Source organism: Astyanax mexicanus, chromosome 14 (assembly GCF_023375975.1).
Source record: "Astyanax mexicanus isolate ESR-SI-001 chromosome 14, AstMex3_surface, whole genome shotgun sequence".
In the NCBI taxonomy this organism is placed as follows: domain Eukaryota; kingdom Metazoa; phylum Chordata; class Actinopteri; order Characiformes; family Acestrorhamphidae; genus Astyanax; species Astyanax mexicanus.
In genome coordinates this window covers 39,555,500-39,574,571 of record NC_064421.1, presented here as the reverse complement: position 1 = coordinate 39,574,571, position 19,072 = coordinate 39,555,500, and the positions used below count along the sequence as shown (strand labels likewise).

Here is a 19,072-nt window from a genome sequence, read left to right as displayed (position 1 = left end):
TCAAAGGGAGTGGTGGGGTGAAAAAAGAAGTAACAGCAAGTAAAAAAGGGAAAAGAAAAGAGCGAGAGAATGCCTGCAGCTGAGAGAACACAGCATCTCAGAACAGTAGCCATGCGGAATAAGTATAAGCACCAAAAAAAAAATGGACGGGTCTGGCAGAAAAAGATGCCTTCAACCCATACGGGTTTGTGTGGAGTGTGTGGTTTGTTTGTGTGTGTGTGTGTGTGTGTGTGTGACAGAGAGAGCTTATGTCTCAACTAAAAATACATCCCACCCTCAGCAAATCAGACTAATTCTATTATAAACCTTCAGGAGGAGCTTTATGCTCTGCGATGTTCAGGATGTAAAACCAGCACTGATACATACAAGAGCACCAACCTCCAAACCCTTTTGATTTACCCACCCATATTCTTAATTTAGGAGTGTGGACTGAGTCAATGAATGAATGAATGACTGAATGAATGAAGCACTGAGATGCAATATTTTACGGCATTTGACTGAATGACTGAGTGAATAAATGAAAGTATGAAAGAATTGACGTATGAAAGTGTAACGCCAGACAGAATGGAGTGACGCTAGCCGAGTCAAATGAACAGACTGGTTTATTAACAGGCTGATAACCAGATATTACAGATACCAGAGCCAAACAAACAATAATCTCACCAAAAACCAGAGCCGTAGTAGTGTAAACAGTCCGTGTTCGAAACCAAAAGACAGTCCAACCAAACATCAAATCCAAAAGGGGCAAAACAAGAGACATAAACCGATAAATCTGAAAAGAGGGTCGAAACGAAAAGGCACTAGAAAAATACATGAAAAGAACGCTTAGTATGCAACCGAAGTTGACAAAACCTCGCAACATCAGTGTTCTTATTTCAGATTTATATGATTTTAATACATCATTTTTGTAAATATGGGTACCACTTTAAAATAAAGGGTTTATAAATGGTTTACAATTCGTTTATTAATGGTTACTAATTAGGTTGTAAATGCCTTAAAAGTCATTAATAATCAGTTATAACACATACCTAGAAAGGGCAACAAGTATAGATGGCTGTGGGTTCCCTATTTGACAAACAACAGGTCATTGATGCCTTTTCTATGTATGTGTTATAACTGATTATTAATGATTTTTAGTCACTTACAACATAATTAGCAACCAATAATAAACTAACTATAAACCATTTATAAACCCTTTATAAATGTGTTATTTTAAGTTGGTACCCAAGTATGTTATAAGTATAAATGAATGAATAAAATAACAAATTAACTAATAAAATAATAAATATAACAGTGAATGAATGGATGTTGTTCTCAGACACACCAATGTCCACCCAGCCAACCCCATTTTTTTTTTTTTTGGAAACACTGTATACATATTTTTCAGTGATTCAAAAAAACTGACAGAATGTATGACTGATTGAATAAATGAATGGATTAACGAACTGATGAATAAAAGGCTGACTGATTGAATGAATAACTGAATCAGTGAATGAATGAATGAATGACTGAATCAGTGAATGGTTTATGAATGAATAAATGGATGGGTGCATCATTTCTTCACTTATATTTTGTTTTGTTTTTTTTTTGCAGTAGTTATAGTGTAGGATAGTGTACAATAATAAATATATAGCTGAATATATGAATAAATAGATGGATGAATGAATGAATGATTGAGACAGTGAGCCCCACCAATGCTGTTTATTTCTCCAATGCCTTATTTCTTATTTTTTTGCGGTTTTGACTGTATAAATGAACGAATGATTGAATAAATGAATTCATTCTTCTCTGCGCTACAGTACTGCTGTTTATTTGACCTCTTCAACACACAAAATTTCTTCTCCGATTTTTTTCTTTCTCATTTTATGGAGCGCATGATAAACGCTGGTATGAAAACTATAAGCAAAGCTTAAATCTTTTTTTTTTCATTTATTGCGTCTCCGTTACTCCTCCGCCCGATCTCTCCGAGTAAATGGAGATATTCGTTACGTGTGCACGGCTTATTCACTTGAGTAATGGAGATGATAGAAGCTAATGCTAATCTCGCAAACTGATTATTATTCTCCGCTTCTCCATTGGACGCCTGCGAGAGAGAGCGAGACGAGCGTCCCCCCCTCCCCCCGCCAGGGGTTGGCTCTGTGCCAAACTAGCGTGCAAAGCGGCACCGGGGGGATTCTCTCAGCCTTTTGTGTTGGAGAGGGTTTTCGAGCAACTTAGCACAATATATATATATATATACATATATAAATAAATATTGTGCTGTATTGTGCTGTGTTCAGATAAGAGAGCGTAACCCGTGTGAGCAGAGAGAAAAAAAAAAAAAAAAACACTGTATATTGAATTATCTGCTCATGTTGACTGAAAAAAAAAAAAAAAAAAACCAGCAGAATCTCTGAATGCATTCCCTGGAAAGCATATGTGTGGATATTTCTGCTGTCAGGGCTGCCTAGCCTGTATGAGGAGAGGATCTATTATCAGTCAATATTGATGTGTTTTCAACTATAAAATAATAATAAAAAAAATAAACAAGCTTTTGTGAGGTAATACGTGAGGCATATACGCTGGTGAAAGAAAATGTAATGTAAATATGGCTTTTTAGAATACAGGTTATTATAAAGTTATTGAACAAAATAAAATAAAAATAAATAGTTTAACATTAAAACTTCACTGCTAAAATTTCTGCTGCTAAATCCCCATATGTCTATGTTTGCAGTATTCCCATGTTCTTTTTTTTTTTAACAACTTTGCGTTTATTAAAAAAAAAGATGAGCAGTAGATACTGTAGATAATCAGAAACACAATAATAATCTGTAAAAAAAAACACAGTATTGTAATGAATGACTCAACCAATAGAAATGATACAAAATGACTAGGAATAAAGTCATAATTGCTAATACTTCCTATGACAATTGTATTTATAATGAAATAAGAATAACTTGTGGAATGACTGTCATAAGATTGTATACTAAGTAATTATTACATTACATAACAAATTATAAAGTACACCTGTGTTTGTTCATAAAGAGAAAACAACTAATGCTATATATATATATACAGTTGTGGTCAAAAGTTTACATACACTTGTAAAAAAACATAATATTATGGCTGTCTTGAGTTTTCAATAAGTTCTACAACTCTTATTTTTCTGTGATAGAGTGATCGGAACACATACATGTTTGTCACAAAAAACAGTCATAAAATTTGGTTCTTTCATAAATTTATTATGGGTCTGCTGAAAATGTCACCAAATCTGCTGGGTCAAAAATATACATACAGCAACAAAATTTGTCAATTTTGGTGATGTAGCGAGTTGTGTCAATCAAATTAGCTTCATGTCATGGCCTCTTCACTTCGTGTAAGTGATTCTGATTGACTACAGCTGTTGACTTCTCATGAGCCCATTTAAATAGGGCTCATTTGACCCAGTGATTAGACTCAGCTACAAAAGCTACAATGGGAAAGTCAAAGGAACTCAGTGTGGATCTGAAAAAGCGAATTATTGACTTGAACAAGTCAGGGAATGGCACTTGGAGCCATTTCAAAGCAGCTACAGGTCCCAAGAGCAACTGTGCAGACAATTATACGCAAGTATAAAGTGCATGGAACAGTTGTGTCACTGCCACGATCAGGAAGAAAACGCAAGCTATCACATGCTGCCGAGAGGAGATTGGTCAGGATGGTCAAGAGTCAACCAAGAATCACCAAGAAGCAGGTCTGCAAGGATTTGGAAGCTGATGGAACACAGGTGTCAGTCTCCACAGTCAAGCGTGTTTTACATCGCCACGGACTGAGAGGCTGCCGTGCAAGAAAGAAGCCCTTGCTCCAGAAAAGGCACCTTAAGACTCGGCTGAAGTTTGCTGCTGATCACATGGACAAAGATAAAACCTTCTGGAGGAAAGTTCTCTGGTCAGACGAAACAAAAATTGAGCTGTTTGGCCACAACACCCAGCAATATGTTTGGAGGAGAAAAGGTGAGGCCTTTAATCCCAGGAACACCATGCCTACTGTCAAGCATGGTGGTGGTAGTATTATGCTCTGGGGATGTTTTGCTGCCAGTGGAACTGGTTCTTTGCAGAAAGTAAATGGGATAATGAAGAAGGAGGATTACCTCCAAATTCTGCAGGAAAACTTAAAACCATCAGCCCGAAGGTTGGGTCTTGGGCGCAGTTGGGTGTTCCAACAAGACAATGACCCAAAACACACATCAAAAGTGGTAAAGGAATGGCTAAACCAGGCTAGAATTAAGGTTTTAGAATGGCCTTCCCAAAGTCCTGACTTAAACCCCATTGAGAACATGTGGACAGTGCTAAAGAAACGGGTTCATGCAAGAAAACCATCACATTTAGCTGAACTGCACCAATTCTGTCAAGAAGAGTGGTCAAACATTCGACCTGAAGCTTGCCAGGAGCTTGTGGATGGCTACCAAAAGCGCCTAGTTGCCGTGAAAATGGCCAAGGGACATGTAACCAAATACTAATGTTGCTGTATGTATATTTTTGACCCAGCAGATTTGGTGACATTTTCAGCAGACCCATAATAAATTTATGAAAGAACCAAATTTTATGACTGTTTTTTGTGACAAACATGTATGTGTTCCGATCACTCTATCACAGAAAAATAAGAGTTGTAGAACTTATTGAAAACTCAAGACAGCCATAACATTATGTTTTTTTACAAGTGTATGTAAACTTTTGACCACAACTGTATATATATATATATATATATATATATATATATATATACGTATAGTATGTACTGTACAATGACACCTGAAACAGTGTTTTTTTTTTCATCATTATAAAATGTTCTACATTGTAGATTTATACTAAAGCCATGCAGACTATAAAGAAAAAAAATATAGAATTATTCTAGTAAAGTTAAGACTGAATATGTTTCATGTTTTGTATTCTTCAAAGTAGCACCTCCTGTTTAGGTAACAGTTTTTGGCTGCATTTTCTCAGTCATCTTTTCAGTCATTACTTGAATTTCTTGTCTCTTAATGTGTTTGAGAGCATCAGTTGTAAAGTTGTGAAGATGTAGAGTTACAGGTACACAGTGAATAGTGAATATTTGAATAATGTTCTAATCCTTATTATGGCAAGATTTTCTCAACTAAAGAAAAGTAAAGAATAGAAAACCTTTAGGAAATGAAGGTCAGTCAATCTGAAAAATTGCAAGAACTTTGAAAGTATGCATAAGTCCAGCTGCAAAGATCGTTAAAAATGTAATGATGAAACTGGCTCTCATCAGGACCACCTCAGGAAAGAAAGTGCAAGAGTTACCTGTATATATAAAAAACAGAATTTTCAAGCAAATCCTATTAACCTCCGTCTTTCTTCACATTAAATCTTCAGTTTGACCAGTGTTGCAGTTATCTCTTTATTTTTATTTATTTTTTTATTTTTTTGTTTTTGGCAAGATCTCAGATCTAGATTACCAGAGCAGGCCTGAGGCGTGTCACCAGTAGTAATTTGAAACTGTCACCCGAGTCCCATTTTCCCAGCTTTATAATTTCTCTGCCTCTTCAAACCGAAACTCTGTACTAACACTCATCAAACACAGGCTTTACTCATCGCCGGGGGCAACTGTCTACAGATCTGAAAATGAAAGTAATTGATGCCTACAAGGCATTTTCAGCTTGTGGCTTTGCGGCGCTGACTGGTATTAAGATGAGATCTTCGATAACTTCACACAAAGAAGTTGATTGTTGGAATGGAATGAAACTTTACGTGTGTCAATGTAACAATGATATATGTTATTTTACTGGGTTGGACCCCCTTTTACCTTTAGAACTGCCTTAATCCTTCGTGGCATGAATTCAACAAGATACTGAAAAAATTCCTCAGAGATTCTTACAGAGATATTAACATGATAGCATCACACAGTTGCTGCAGATTTATCAGCTGCACATCTAGGATGCAAATCTCCCGTTCCACCATATCCCAAAGCGGCTCTATTGGATTGAGATCTCTAGTGACTGTGGAGGACATTCCAGTACAGTACAGAACTCATTGTCGTGTTCAAGAACCAGTCTGTTCAAGAACATGGCGCATTATCCTGCTGGAAGTAGCATCCGAAGATATACAGGTACACTGTGGTCATAAAGGGATGGACATGGTCAGCAATAATACTCAGGTAGACTGTGGGCCTTGAGACATGATGCTCAATTGGTACTAATGGGCCCAAAGTGTGGCAGGAAAATATCCCACCACCACCACCAACCTGATCCGGTGATACAAGGCAGGATGGATCCATGCTGTTATGTTGTTGACGCCAAATTCTGATCCGACCATCTGAATGTCGCAGCAGAAATCATCAGAGACTCATCAGACCAGGAAGCGTTTTTACAATCTTTTATTGTTCAATCTTGGTGAGCCTGTGTGAATTGTAGCCTCAGTTTCCTGTTCTTAGCTGATAGGAGTCAGGACACCCGATGTGATCTTCTGCTGCTGTAGCTCACCATCCACTTCAAGGTTCCACGTGTTGTGCTGATGTTCAGAGATGCTCTTCTTCTGCAGACCTCGGTTTTAAAGAGTGGTTATTTGAGTTACTGTTGCTGTTCTATCAGCTTGAACCAGTCTGCTCATTCTCTGAACTCAGACCTCTGGCATCAACAAGGCATTTGCTCCCATAGAACTGAAATGCAGCTCACTGGATTTTTTAAAATCTTTTTTAGATCATTCTCTGTAAACCCTAGAGATGGTTGTTGGTGAAAATCCCAGTAGATCAGCAGTTTCTGAAATACTCAGACCAGCCCATCTGGCATCAACATCCCAACACCCATGCCACCACGTTCAAAGTCACTTAAATCACCTTTTTCTTCCCCCATTCTGATGCTCGGTTGGAACTGCAGCAGATCGTCTTTGGCCATGTCTACATGCCTAAATGCATTGAGTTACTGCCATGTGATTGGCTGATTCGACATTTGCATTAATGAACAGGTTGGACGGGTGTACCCATTAAAGTGGCCACTGCCTGGCCCAAACAAAAAAAGTTTCCACTTGAATTTAAGTAAGTAAATGATATGGGCTTGATGCTGCAGATGGTCTGCAGGTTTAGGTTCAGCAACAGTATGTGCTGAAAGAATGAGGTCAGCTGACTCTACATGAATATACTGAATATAAACCAGGTTATTCCTGGATCAATGGATTTTTTTTCTTCCCTGATCAACACGGCCATATTCCAAGATGACAATGCCAGGATTCATGGAGCTGGAATTGTGAAAGAGTTCAGGGTTCAGGGAGCATGAGATCATCATTTTCACACATGGATTGAGATTGAGAGTTCACCACAGAGTCCAGATCTTAACCTCATTGAGAGTCTTTGGGATGTGGAGCTGGATCTGGAGAAGTGCTGCTTTGTACAGCGGTTGGTCAGACTCTACCATCATCAATGCTGCTGCAAGATCTTGGTGAAAATTAATTAATGCGGGTGGGGCGGGTGTACAGTGTGTGTTTATCGAAAATGAGTTTTGATATGTGTTTTTCCCAAAAAATGAGCCAATGCCAATGAGTTTGAGTTAGAAAAAATATTTTTTTTGTATCATTTAATGAAAAATGAAAACGAGTCCCACAGGCCCGAACACCACACAAGGGTTAAAGTGTGCATTTAATGGCTATTTTAATTAGAAATTAAATTAATACATGCTACAGACACTGGAGTAACAGTGTTAGTCATCTTCAGATTAGATACAAAGGAAAGCAGTCACTTTGGCGTGGAGGGTCAGTGCTGGTTTGTGTTCACACTCCTGGCAGACGGCGCGTGGAGGTGAGTGTTACTCCAGGCTGTGTATGGCACGCATCTACGATGTGACAGCTTTGACCGCGGCTGCTGACAGGCGCTGTGTGTCAGACACACTGAGGCTTGATGTCCTGTTCAGACTGATGGCCACTTTCTGGGTCCTGTCAAAGCTGGAGTCTGGAGGCTGACAGCAAAAACTGTTGTTTTTGCACTGATTTGAGCGAGCGTGTGCATGAGCTGTGGGCGTAAATATCTGAAAGCCGGATCAAAGGTAATAGCTCGTAGTTTTGGGAACATCTTCTGATATCAGGCCCCAAAAAATAAAAGAGAGATTTGCGTTTAGACAAATTTGAATTTGTCACTTTTGTAACTTCTTTACATCGTGTTAAAATTTTATTTTATAGTCAATCAACGAAAATAGTAACGCTCCAAGATAATGTAAAGGAGAACTCCAGAGTAAAATGTACTTTTGTTGTAGTAAAACATGATAAAAAGTACTTTCCTTTGATGAAAAGCACATCTCCGTTTTTCCACAGCGTTCTGAGATCCTGAAATCCAGAAATGTCCAGAAAACAGTTTGTCCAAACACCCTTCAGACTGGGTGACACGGGGCATAATTTGCCTCAGTAAATCGCTTTTTCCACCTTTATCCAGTAGCTCAAAGTAGCTTCACACCTCCCTGCTAGAATCAAGAGAGCCCTGACATTTAAAACGAGGCATTACTAACTTAAAAATGCTCAAGAAGCTTATTAAAAACCTCTGTTTACTATGATACATGGTTTTAAAACATTTTTATCAAATAAAAATCTGAAAAGTATGACGTAAAAAAAAAAGTATATCAATACTTAGCAGAGCCACCATTCGCTGCATTTACAATTGTACATGCTTTGGGGTTTGTCTCTACCAGCTTTGCGCATCTAGAGACTGAGATTGGTTGGATGGTGAGCGTCTGTGAACAGCAGTTTCCATGTCTTTGCCACAGAAGCTCAATGTGATTTAAGACTGGGTCATTCTAACACATGAATATCCTTTGATCCAAACCATTCCAGTGTGGCTCTGGCTGTATGTTTAGGGTCATTGTCTTGCTGGAAGGTAAAACTGAATCTCCTTCCCAGTCTCAAGTCTTTTACAGCTTCCAACAGGTTTTCTTTCAGGATTGCTCTGTATTTTAGCTTCATCTATCTTTCCATCAACTCTGACCAGCTTCTCTACAGCATGATGCTGCCACCATCATGTTTCACAGTGGGCATGGTGATGAGCAGTGTTACTTTTCCTCACGCTTTGCCTTTAGGCCGAAAAGTTCAACATTGGTCTCACTGGCCACAGAACCTTCTTCCACATGTTTGCTGCAAAACTGCAAACAGCAATTCACATGTTTCTTTTAACAATATATTTCCTACTGATACTCTTCCATAAGGGCCATATTTGTGGAGCGCACAACTTATGAGAGTTGTGGTGTCAACAGATTCTCACACCTAAGCTGTGGATTTCTGCAGCTCCTCCAGAGTGACCATGGGTCTCTTGGCTGCTTCTCTGACTAGTGCTCTCCTTGCTAGATTTGTCAGTTTGAGTGGACAGCCATGACTTGGTAGGTTTGTATAAACAGTTGTAGAATACTTTTTCAATTTTTGGATGATGGATGGTACAGTGCTCTCTGGGATGCTCAAAGCTTGAGATATGTTTTTACAACCTAACCCTGCTTTGAAAACTTTATCTCTGAGCTGTCTGGTGAGTTGCTTGGTCTTCTTGATGCTGTTTGTTCACTAGTGTTCTCTAACAAACCACTGAGGCCTTCACAGAACAGGTGTTTATATTGATACTGAGACTAAATTACACACAGCTGGACTCCTTGCACTGAATTTCACTATTTAGGGTGTTTAGAGTAAAAGGGGGCTAAATACTTTGTCACACTTTGCCTATCACTTAAAATCTCAATAAAATACAGGTAACACTTTCTATGAATGTCATCTCTATAAGACTCTATAAACATATTCATAACACATTATAATGCATTCATAAGGCATTATAAGCATAGCTATACATATTTATAAAACTCTATAATTCATCATAGCCATGTTTATTATGCATCATGAACTGTGATTATAACCCATTAATAGCTGTGTTTATAACATGTTATACATCAATACCAAGAAACTCAGTCCCAGCTTGTAGACTGTATCATGATTAAAACAGCTTCCAACTTATAAACACACCCTAAATAATCCTATAAATATATTTTTAACCGCCCATGACTTGTACTTGTCTTGAATATAATATTAGTTATAGTCAATTATAATGTATTATAACAGCTCTTTGTGCGCTCTAAGTAAAGTGACATACTTTTTCATTGCAGGACTGAATTATTAACGATGTATATCATAAGCATAGCTTATAATGTATTATAATCACAAGTCATAATGCTTAATAAACATGGCTATAGTGAGTTATGCATTTTTATAAATATTTATAGCCATGTTTATAATGCCTTATGGATGCATTCTAATATATTATGAATGTAGTTATAGAGTCTAATAAAGATGACATTCATAGAAAGTGTTACCAAAGTATCTATCTTTTTACCAAGAAGCGGCAATTTGTTTAATGAAGAATGATGTTGCACCGTGAGCTAAGATAACAGATTGATTTTGATTTAAGCGTTCTGATGATGATGATGATGAGGATGGTGATGAAGAGGCAGAAGCATCAAAGAAGAGGGATGAGCAGAGAGCAGGTGCTTTGTCATGCTTACATGCTACGTGCCATGATGAAGCTAAATGCACTAAAGAACAAATGGTTTCGTTAACCTTGGGGATTCAGTGCTGGAGTTGCAGCTTTAATCAGTTTTATAAACTACTCAGAGGCTTTTGTCTAGAGTTTGCGTAAAAATAAGGGTCATTAATTTTCACTGGAAACAGGTAGAATCTGTCACTCTGCGGTAGAGGTGTAATATATTACTGATATGGTATTGTATTGTGTTTATCCATTGATTTTCATAAACTTTTAACCCCTTAACACGGCAAATGTAATATTTAATATCTGGCTGTGTTTATGAATAATTATAGATTTAATATAGACACCCTATATGCCATTTTAAAGTTTACAATCTCTGCTTTTCAGTTATCTAACCTATTTAGCTGTATCTATTTAGCAGAAAATAAACATTTAGGGCGAAATATGCCTTGCTTATGAAAATTATGAATCATAATTTTCATATTTGCGTTTTTCGTACGTTCATATTTAATCGAATGCAGACCATGTTTTATACAATGTTTTATACCATCCAAACTGTCTGCCCCTCTGGATTACGGAACTGTAGGACGTACGGTTCCTGAATTAGAGCCAAAAGAGTGGGTTACACTGTGTGTTTAGAATTTAAATCTGCTTGTGTTTCGCTTTGTGTTTACCTCAGGACACTCGTGACACACACCTAACCCCCACCAGCGCGTCCCCCACACTCTTATCTTCGAAATGCCTCCAAACTTAAGAAAATCCATCAATCCAGTCACCAGTAATTCTCACATATATCCAACCAGTGCTTAAAATAATTTGAGGCAGAAAAAATAATAATATTCAGAGCTCTACATTATGAAACCAGTAAAAGGGAGCAGTTTATAATTTTATATGATGAATGTAAACACATTATAGAAAAATGTAGAGCTGCCAAAACCCTTCATCCATATAAATATTCATTTTATGTGTCTGAAAATAAAAAACAAAAATAGAAAGTCTGAAAAGCGCCTAAAATCTTCCTGTTTTTTCCTGTATATTATATTTTAATGTTAAAGTTAGAATAGGTCTATACAAACCATGTTCATTACGTTTTTTGCTCTAAATCACTGTCACATAAAGAGCTCTCACCAGCTCTATTCTTACTAGTTTACTGTAAGTTTAAGGGCTCTGTCACTTTTTTTTGCAAAGAAGATGTTTCTGGCAAAACCCAAACAAGCTAGTTCATATTCAAATTTGATAGAAGCACGAAACTCAAACTCAACTTAAAAGTACTAACATCTCCCTCATCTGCTGACTTTCCATGGACAGTAGGTACAGATTCCTCCCTCAGACGAAGTCTGGCAGCTAATCTTGACATGTACTGTCTGAGGTTCTCAACCAAAAGTTACCAGCAGATGGATGGATAGACTTTTTTGTTTTGTTTGAGTGTTTATGTTATGGCAGTTGAGACCCATGTAAAAATTAAGAAGCATGTGAAAATGTATTTTACATGATACATCCCCTTTAAACAAGTGCAGTATGTTGATTTGCTTATAATCAAATATATATATATATATATATATATATATATATATATATTGAATGCCAACACACAACCCTACAGTTGGTGGAAGGGAGTAGAGGTGGGAAAAGTACACAAATAACATACCATTTTTATTTATTTATTTATTTATTTATATTCACAAACACAGCATTTTAATATAAGCTTTTTTGTTAAAAAGTTATTTCATGTTTAAAGTAGCTAAATAAAACTTGATCGTGGCAGTTGCCAGAGTTGCCAGGTTTGCAGTTTTCCAGCCAAATTTGGCTTGTTTGAAAGTCCAGTTGCAGGTGAAAATTCAGGGACGGCAGGGAGAGAGAAAGAGAAATCACAATGTAACCAGAAATCAGGCAATTAAAAAAATATTACACTATTATTAATAATTAAGATAAATAACAATACTGATAATAAATCCCTTAGAAACAAAATACTAAGTCATATATTATAATTGTTTTGCCATTTGCTTTAAATGTGTGACAGTTTAAGCTTCTGAAGGGTGAGTGTTAGACCAGAGACTGTAAAAAAAAGATGGACGCCATGTCGCCCTTCCCATTCATTCAATAAAAATGAAGCCAAAATCTTCCTCCATGTTGGCGATTCTGATACCCGAGTCTGCACAGTAGAGACCAGAGGAGGGAGAAAGACTGTGGAGAGAGAGCCTACTCATTTGAATAACCCCGCCCCTGAGGGCTGCCTCGAGGTCACAGGCTGCAGAGCGGAGCGGAGCGAAGCTGACGGTCTGTTATTGGTCCCGCCCATAACCAGCCCTTTTACATTAACCACACCTTTTTTGAATAGAGCTGAATAATGTTTTAAAAAAAGTGGGGATATAAAAAAATTACAATATAAGCAGAGGTTACACTAGCTGCTGCATTTAAATAATGGAGGTAGAATTACAGTATATTAGAAAAAAAACGTGTATGAAAGTTGTCTGTTTTGCCATTGACACCTATGGGGATGGGTGGGGTCACACAGCTTTCTGAAACCGAACAGCAGGGGGCACCCGACCTGTGGTGGCTTCACTTTTGAGAGACGATGCTCTGTCCAGATATACACAGTCTATGTGTTAGACTGACTTTGGGCTGGATGTTTTTGTTGGACTTGGCAACCCTGGCCATCTCTGATAAAAGCAGAACTGCTCTAAATGCAGTGATGATGATCACCACTCCTCCTCATCCCATCTAAAAGCATTGGCTGGAGCTCCATCATTCCAGAGAACACTGCTCAACGGCTCAATATTGGGGTCTTTAGGATCATGCTGGTGTCAGTAGGTTCATATTTGTTTATCTGGTCCAGAGACTCATTTTGTACCGGCAGCTCTTCTCTTCCACAGGCACTAGACCAGCTACGTGTGTACATTTGCACATCTATGACAGCAATGAGTGCAATTTAACGTAAATGTAGCATATAGCATCCCCATGTTTGGATATACAACTCTGGAAAAAAATTATAAACCACATAAAAATGATGAGTTTCTTTGATTTTACCAAATTGAAAAACTGTGGAATATAATCAAGAGAAGGATGGATGATCACAAGCCATTAAACCAAACTGAACTGCTTGAATTGTTGCACCAGGAGTAAAGCAGCATAAAGTTATCCAAAAGCAGTGTGTAAGACTGGTGGAGGAGAACATGCCACGATGCAAGAAAACTGTGATTAAAAACCAGGGTTGTTCCAGCAAATATTGAACTCTTAAAACTTTATAATTATGAACTTGTTTTCTTTGCATTATTTGAGGTCTGAAAGCTCTGCATCTTTTTTGTTATTTCAACCATTTCTCATTTTCTGCAAATAAATGCTCTAAATGACAATATTTTCTGTTATTTTCTGTATAATAGAAAGGCAATATCCATTCTAAATACTGTGTAGTCCAAATCTAGACTAAATCCCTTGGACTATTTATTATTTCTTTAAGAAATATACTAGTATTTCTTTTGTCTTTCAAAAATATGTTTTTTGGGCTTTTCCTTTGGCTCAGTGCCATTTTTGCATGGGATTATTGGTGCTATACATGCTTGTGTGAGAGTGAGTATGCTCATATAAGTCATCTAAAGGCTGCTATGCATCAGAATAGCCATACATTTGTGAATTTTCCGTATTTACCATGTCACAAATACAATGGACAAACGAGCTGACTGTCTCCAAAATTAAAGTTCCAAATGACTTATAAAGGGCTTATAATGTACTTATAATGTAGGGCACCATGCAGGTCATAAAACAGTGGTTTCGCATCCAAATAGTGCATTATACATCTAATATAAAGCCGTTTATATTCAGCAATGGGCTGCTTACCTCCATATTTAACAGTTAATGTGTTATTTGGGTGCAGTTGTGTAGTTAATGACTTACTGTATGAACTGGACTAGGGAGTGGAGCCTCACTAAAGGGCAAGCGATGACATTGGGCCAGATGTTTTTAAAGGTAAAAAGGGAATACAAAGTTTCTTTCAGGTCATTCAACTTATTTTGATTCTGTGGGACTAATAAAGGATCATCTTATCTTATTAAACTTTTTCCACTTAACTTTAAACTCTATTTTAAAAGCAAAGATTCTTTGAGAGTTCAACATTTTTTGATTGTGTTCAACATATTTTTCAGACCTGACGCAGTCTGTCTGTCTGCCTGCCACAGACTAGTTAACTCACTAAAGACTGCCTGAGCATGTGACGCTTCAGGGTTCTAACTCCCCGGCCTTCTAATCATTTTCACCTGGTCCTCCTAGTATAAATAGCCCTCATGTCAGTTCCAAGTTGCCCAGTATTGAATCTATTTTCATAGCTTGTTTACTTTTCCTTTTTGTTTTCAACCCTTTTTGTTTTGTTTTTTTACCACTCTTTTGGCCCTAGCCCTTTTGTTGTCTTGTTAGCCTACTAGTAGCCAAACTATTTTGTAATTTTGATTATCCTTTTGCCTTGTCCTATTACTTATATTCTGTATATGACCTCCTTGCCTGCCCACTCTGGTAGGCCGCTACAGTCTGTATTTAACATTTAAAAATTATATGTAGGGGACTAGGGAGTAGGTCATTAAAAAAAGGCGAATGGCTGACATTGAGCCGGCATGCTAACACCATGGTCAGAATGTTGGATGAGCCCTGACGACACGAGCGAAGAAGAGAGAGCGAGAGATAGAGACGGACAGACAGACAGCATGAGAGAGAGAGAGAAAGTGAGAGAGAGAGACAGACAGACAGGGCGAGGAAAATAAAGAGCAAGAGAGCGACAGACGACACGAGAGAAAGAGAGCGAGAGAAAGACAGACGGCGCAAGTGAAAGAAAAAGAGAGAGCAAGATAGAGAGACAGACAGACGGCGCAAGTGAATGAAAGAGAGAGAGCGAGAGAGAGACAGACAGACAGACAGACAGACAGAGAGGTGGTGCAAGCAAAAGAGAGAGAGCGAGAGAGAGAGACAGACTGACAGCACGAGCGAAAGAGAGAGAGACAGACAGAGAGGTGGCACAAGCAAAAGAGAGAGAGAGAGAGAGAGAGAGAGAGATGGAATGAGCGAAAGAGAGAGTGAGAGAAGGACAGACAGACAGACAGCACGAGTGAAAGAGAGAGAGCGAGAGAGAGACAGACGACACAAGCGAAAGAGAGAGAGTGAGAGAAAGACAGACAGCACGAGTAAATGAGAGAGTGAGAGAGAGAGACAGATGGAATGAGCGAAAGAGAGAGAGTGAGAGAAAGACAGACAGACAGCATGAGTGAAAGAGAGAGAGACAGACAGGTGCAAGTGAAAGAAAGAGAGCAAGATAGAGAGACAGACAGACGGCGCAATTGAAAGAAAGAGAGCAAGAGAGAGAGACAGACAGAGAGGTGGTGCAAGCGAAAGAGAGAGCGAAAGAGAGAGACAGACAGAGAGGTGGCACAAGCGAAAGAGAGAGAGAAAGAGAGAGAGAGATGGAATGAGCGAAAGAGAGAGAGTGAGAGAAGGACAGACAGACAGACAGCACGAGTGAAAGAGAGAGAGCGAGAGAGAGACAGACGACACAAGCGAAAGAGAGAGAGTGAGAGAAAGACAGACAGCACGAGTAAATGAGAGAGTGAGAGAGAGAGACAGATGGAATGAGCGAAAGAGAGAGAGTGAGAGAAAGACAGACAGACAGACAGCATGAGTGAAAGAGAGAGAGTGAGAGAGAGACAGACGACAGGAGCGAAAGAGAGAGTGAGAGAAAGACAGACAGCACGAACGAAAGAGAGAGAGAGCCCAACAGACAGAGAGGTGGCACAAGCGAGAGAGAGAGAGAGAAAGATGAAATGAGCGAAAGAGAGAGAGTGAGAGAAAGACAGACAGTACGAGCGCCTAACCCTGCGTTCACACTGGAAAGTGACAGGCGATTATTAGTTTCCTATGGAAGTGCAGTGACGGTGTGTGGACAGTCTGCTTCCAGTCTGAGCTAAACTTCTCAGCGCGGGCTAAGTAGTGAGTCAGTAGCGATTTGCTAATAGCAACAGTGCTACAGCTACGCTTTCCAGGTTACGTTCATCGCTTCCACAAGTCTCCTAGAGACGGTCTGTGTCTGTTATTCTGTGTATGTGTTTGCGCGTACTCTCTCTACTTAGCTAGTCTGCCCTGTTTTGCAAGTTAGCATGCAGGAATGAGAACGAGCACATCTAGCAACACAGCGAATAGAAAAAGTAATTGCAAGCTGTAAAAGGTAACAGGTCCATACTGGCTCAGAACGATGCGGCATGGCCTTAGTAACCCTTTGCCATTGCAGAGGAAAAAAAGGCAGATGCTTCCACTATCATTACGAGTCCAGGAACCTGTATTTTCAGTGATATACAGAAACGTTTTTTGCTTGGAGGGTTACCCTCCAGTTCCTCTGCCAGTTCTAGTTTGTTTTGTTGTCCGTGACCCACTTTTCCAATTCCTAAAGTGGGTAGTGTGTGGCCACAGTTGGTGACATTCTTTCCACAATTACTGTGTCCAGTCAGGTTTAAAGTTGGTGGCCTAAGCTCCAAACACAAATCCCCCAACAACGGTCACGGGTTCCCCCCGGCAGGAAGGGCACCGGCAAAACGGCTGACAAATCCCATCAAGGTGTGAACTGTTCCAAATAGCTGCGATCATTGCTAAGACAGTGGCGGTGGGACTGCCGGAGACTGTCTGTTTACCTGTCTGTCTGTCTGTCTGTCTATCTGTCTGTCTATCTGTCTTTCTGTCTCAGGAAAACAGCAACAAATACCCACAAATACGTGTTCCTCAGCTGCCGCTGTTTCCGCCAGACTGTAATAACCTGGTAAAGCTGCGTGTGATATTGAATACCGAGATCCGATTGGAAGATCAGATGAGCTTTTACTCCACTGTATGAATGTGTGAATGTCATCACCAACCATAAGCCAAGAATAGCAGGCATGAAATCTTCTCCAGCCATTCACTGCGTTATCGCAGGAAAACACGCTGCGCAGCTTTTGATCCCTCGGCGCATGTCGCCACACTCCGACGAGCTCTGCAAAGTCACCCTCACGCGTTGGTGAAATGTGATGCCAGCCACTGATAAACTCTACAGTCTCTTAACTTCCACTGTTAACATCTCCCACACTGTCACTGACACTGTATGATACTAAATTGGAGAATCCAGCAGATACCCAGCAAATCACATCTGTGGTGGGAGCCTATAGAGTACCAGTTAAAAAAATTGGGCACACCTTCTCATTCAGTGTTCAGTCATCTAGCTTAAAAGTGTTAATCAAACCATATGGGGTGCAGTTAACTTGCGGTTTCTGAGGCTGGTAACTCTGATGATGAACTTATCCTGTACAACAGAGGTCACTTTTGCTCTTCCTTTCCTGATGAGAGCCAGTTTCATCATAACATTTTTGATGGTCTTTGCGACTGCACTTGAGGATACTTTCAAAGTTCTTGAATTTTTTGGATTGACTGACCTTCATTTCTTAGAGTATTTTTTCTTTACTTAGTTAAGCAGTTCTTGCCATAATATGGATTAGAACATTAATCAAATTATTAGACAGTTATTCACTGTATACCTGTAACTCTACCTCTTCACAACTTTACAACTGATACTCTCAAACACATTAAGAGGACAAGAAAGAGGGATCTGTAGCTACGGTCCAACTAGCTTGTACCTGTACTGCTGTTTAGCACAAGCTAAAACTAACGTGTGGAAATGACTAAGTTTATACATAATGTGACCAGCAACAGCTTATTTGCAGTGACAGAGCCCTTAAACGGCTCATTCTAAAAAGAATGTGAAATTAGCATATAGGGCAGTTTGGCTGTGGTAATTCTTAAGAACAATAACTTTACCCAAGCTAACACTTTTTCTGTAAAATGGTATGAATATATACAGTGGTATGAAATAGTTTGGGCACCCCTTAATAAATCATTGGTTGTTCGGATCAGCAACTTCAGGTAAATATATCATATAGCAGATGAACACAGTGATATTTGAGAAGTGAAATTAAGTTTCTAGGATTTACAGAAAATGTGCAATAATTCTTTAAACTAAATTAGGCAGGTGCATAAATTTGGGCACCCTTGTCAATTTATTAATTTGTACACAGCAAAATTTGATGGTGGATCCATCATGCTGTGGGGCTGTGTGGTCAGTGCAGGTACTGGGCATCTTGTTAAAGTTGAGGGTCTCATGGATTCCAGTCAATATCAGCAGATTCTTGAGAACAATGTTTAAGAATCAGTGAGAAAGTTGAAGTTGAAGCGCTGGGGCTGGATACTTCAACAAGACAACGACCCTAAACATTAAACTCTGCTCAAAATCTACTAAAGCATTCATGCAGAGGAACAAGTACAACGTTCTGGAATTATCATCTCAGTCCCCAGACCTAAATATTATTGAAAATCTGTGGTGTGGTTTAAAGCATCTGTTCATGATCAGAGACCATCAAACCTGACTGAACTGGAGATGTTTAGTAAAGAAAAATGATCCAAAATACCTTCAACCAGAAAAAGGAAGATCTAATAAATATTCATGTATTTTTTCTGTTGGGTGTCCATATTTCTGCATCTGCCTAATTTAGTTTCAGTAAATCCTATAAACTTATAAAAATCTTATTTCACTTCTTAAATATCAGTGTGT

At 38.8% G+C, this 19,072-nt stretch overlaps 1 protein-coding gene across 2 annotated transcripts in view; it reads left to right on the top strand.

The window, feature by feature from the left end:
• The window catches only part of grid1a (glutamate receptor, ionotropic, delta 1a), a 738,749-nt gene that overhangs the window by 188,376 nt on the left and 531,301 nt on the right, over nucleotides 1–19,072 (top strand). The window lies entirely within an intron of this gene.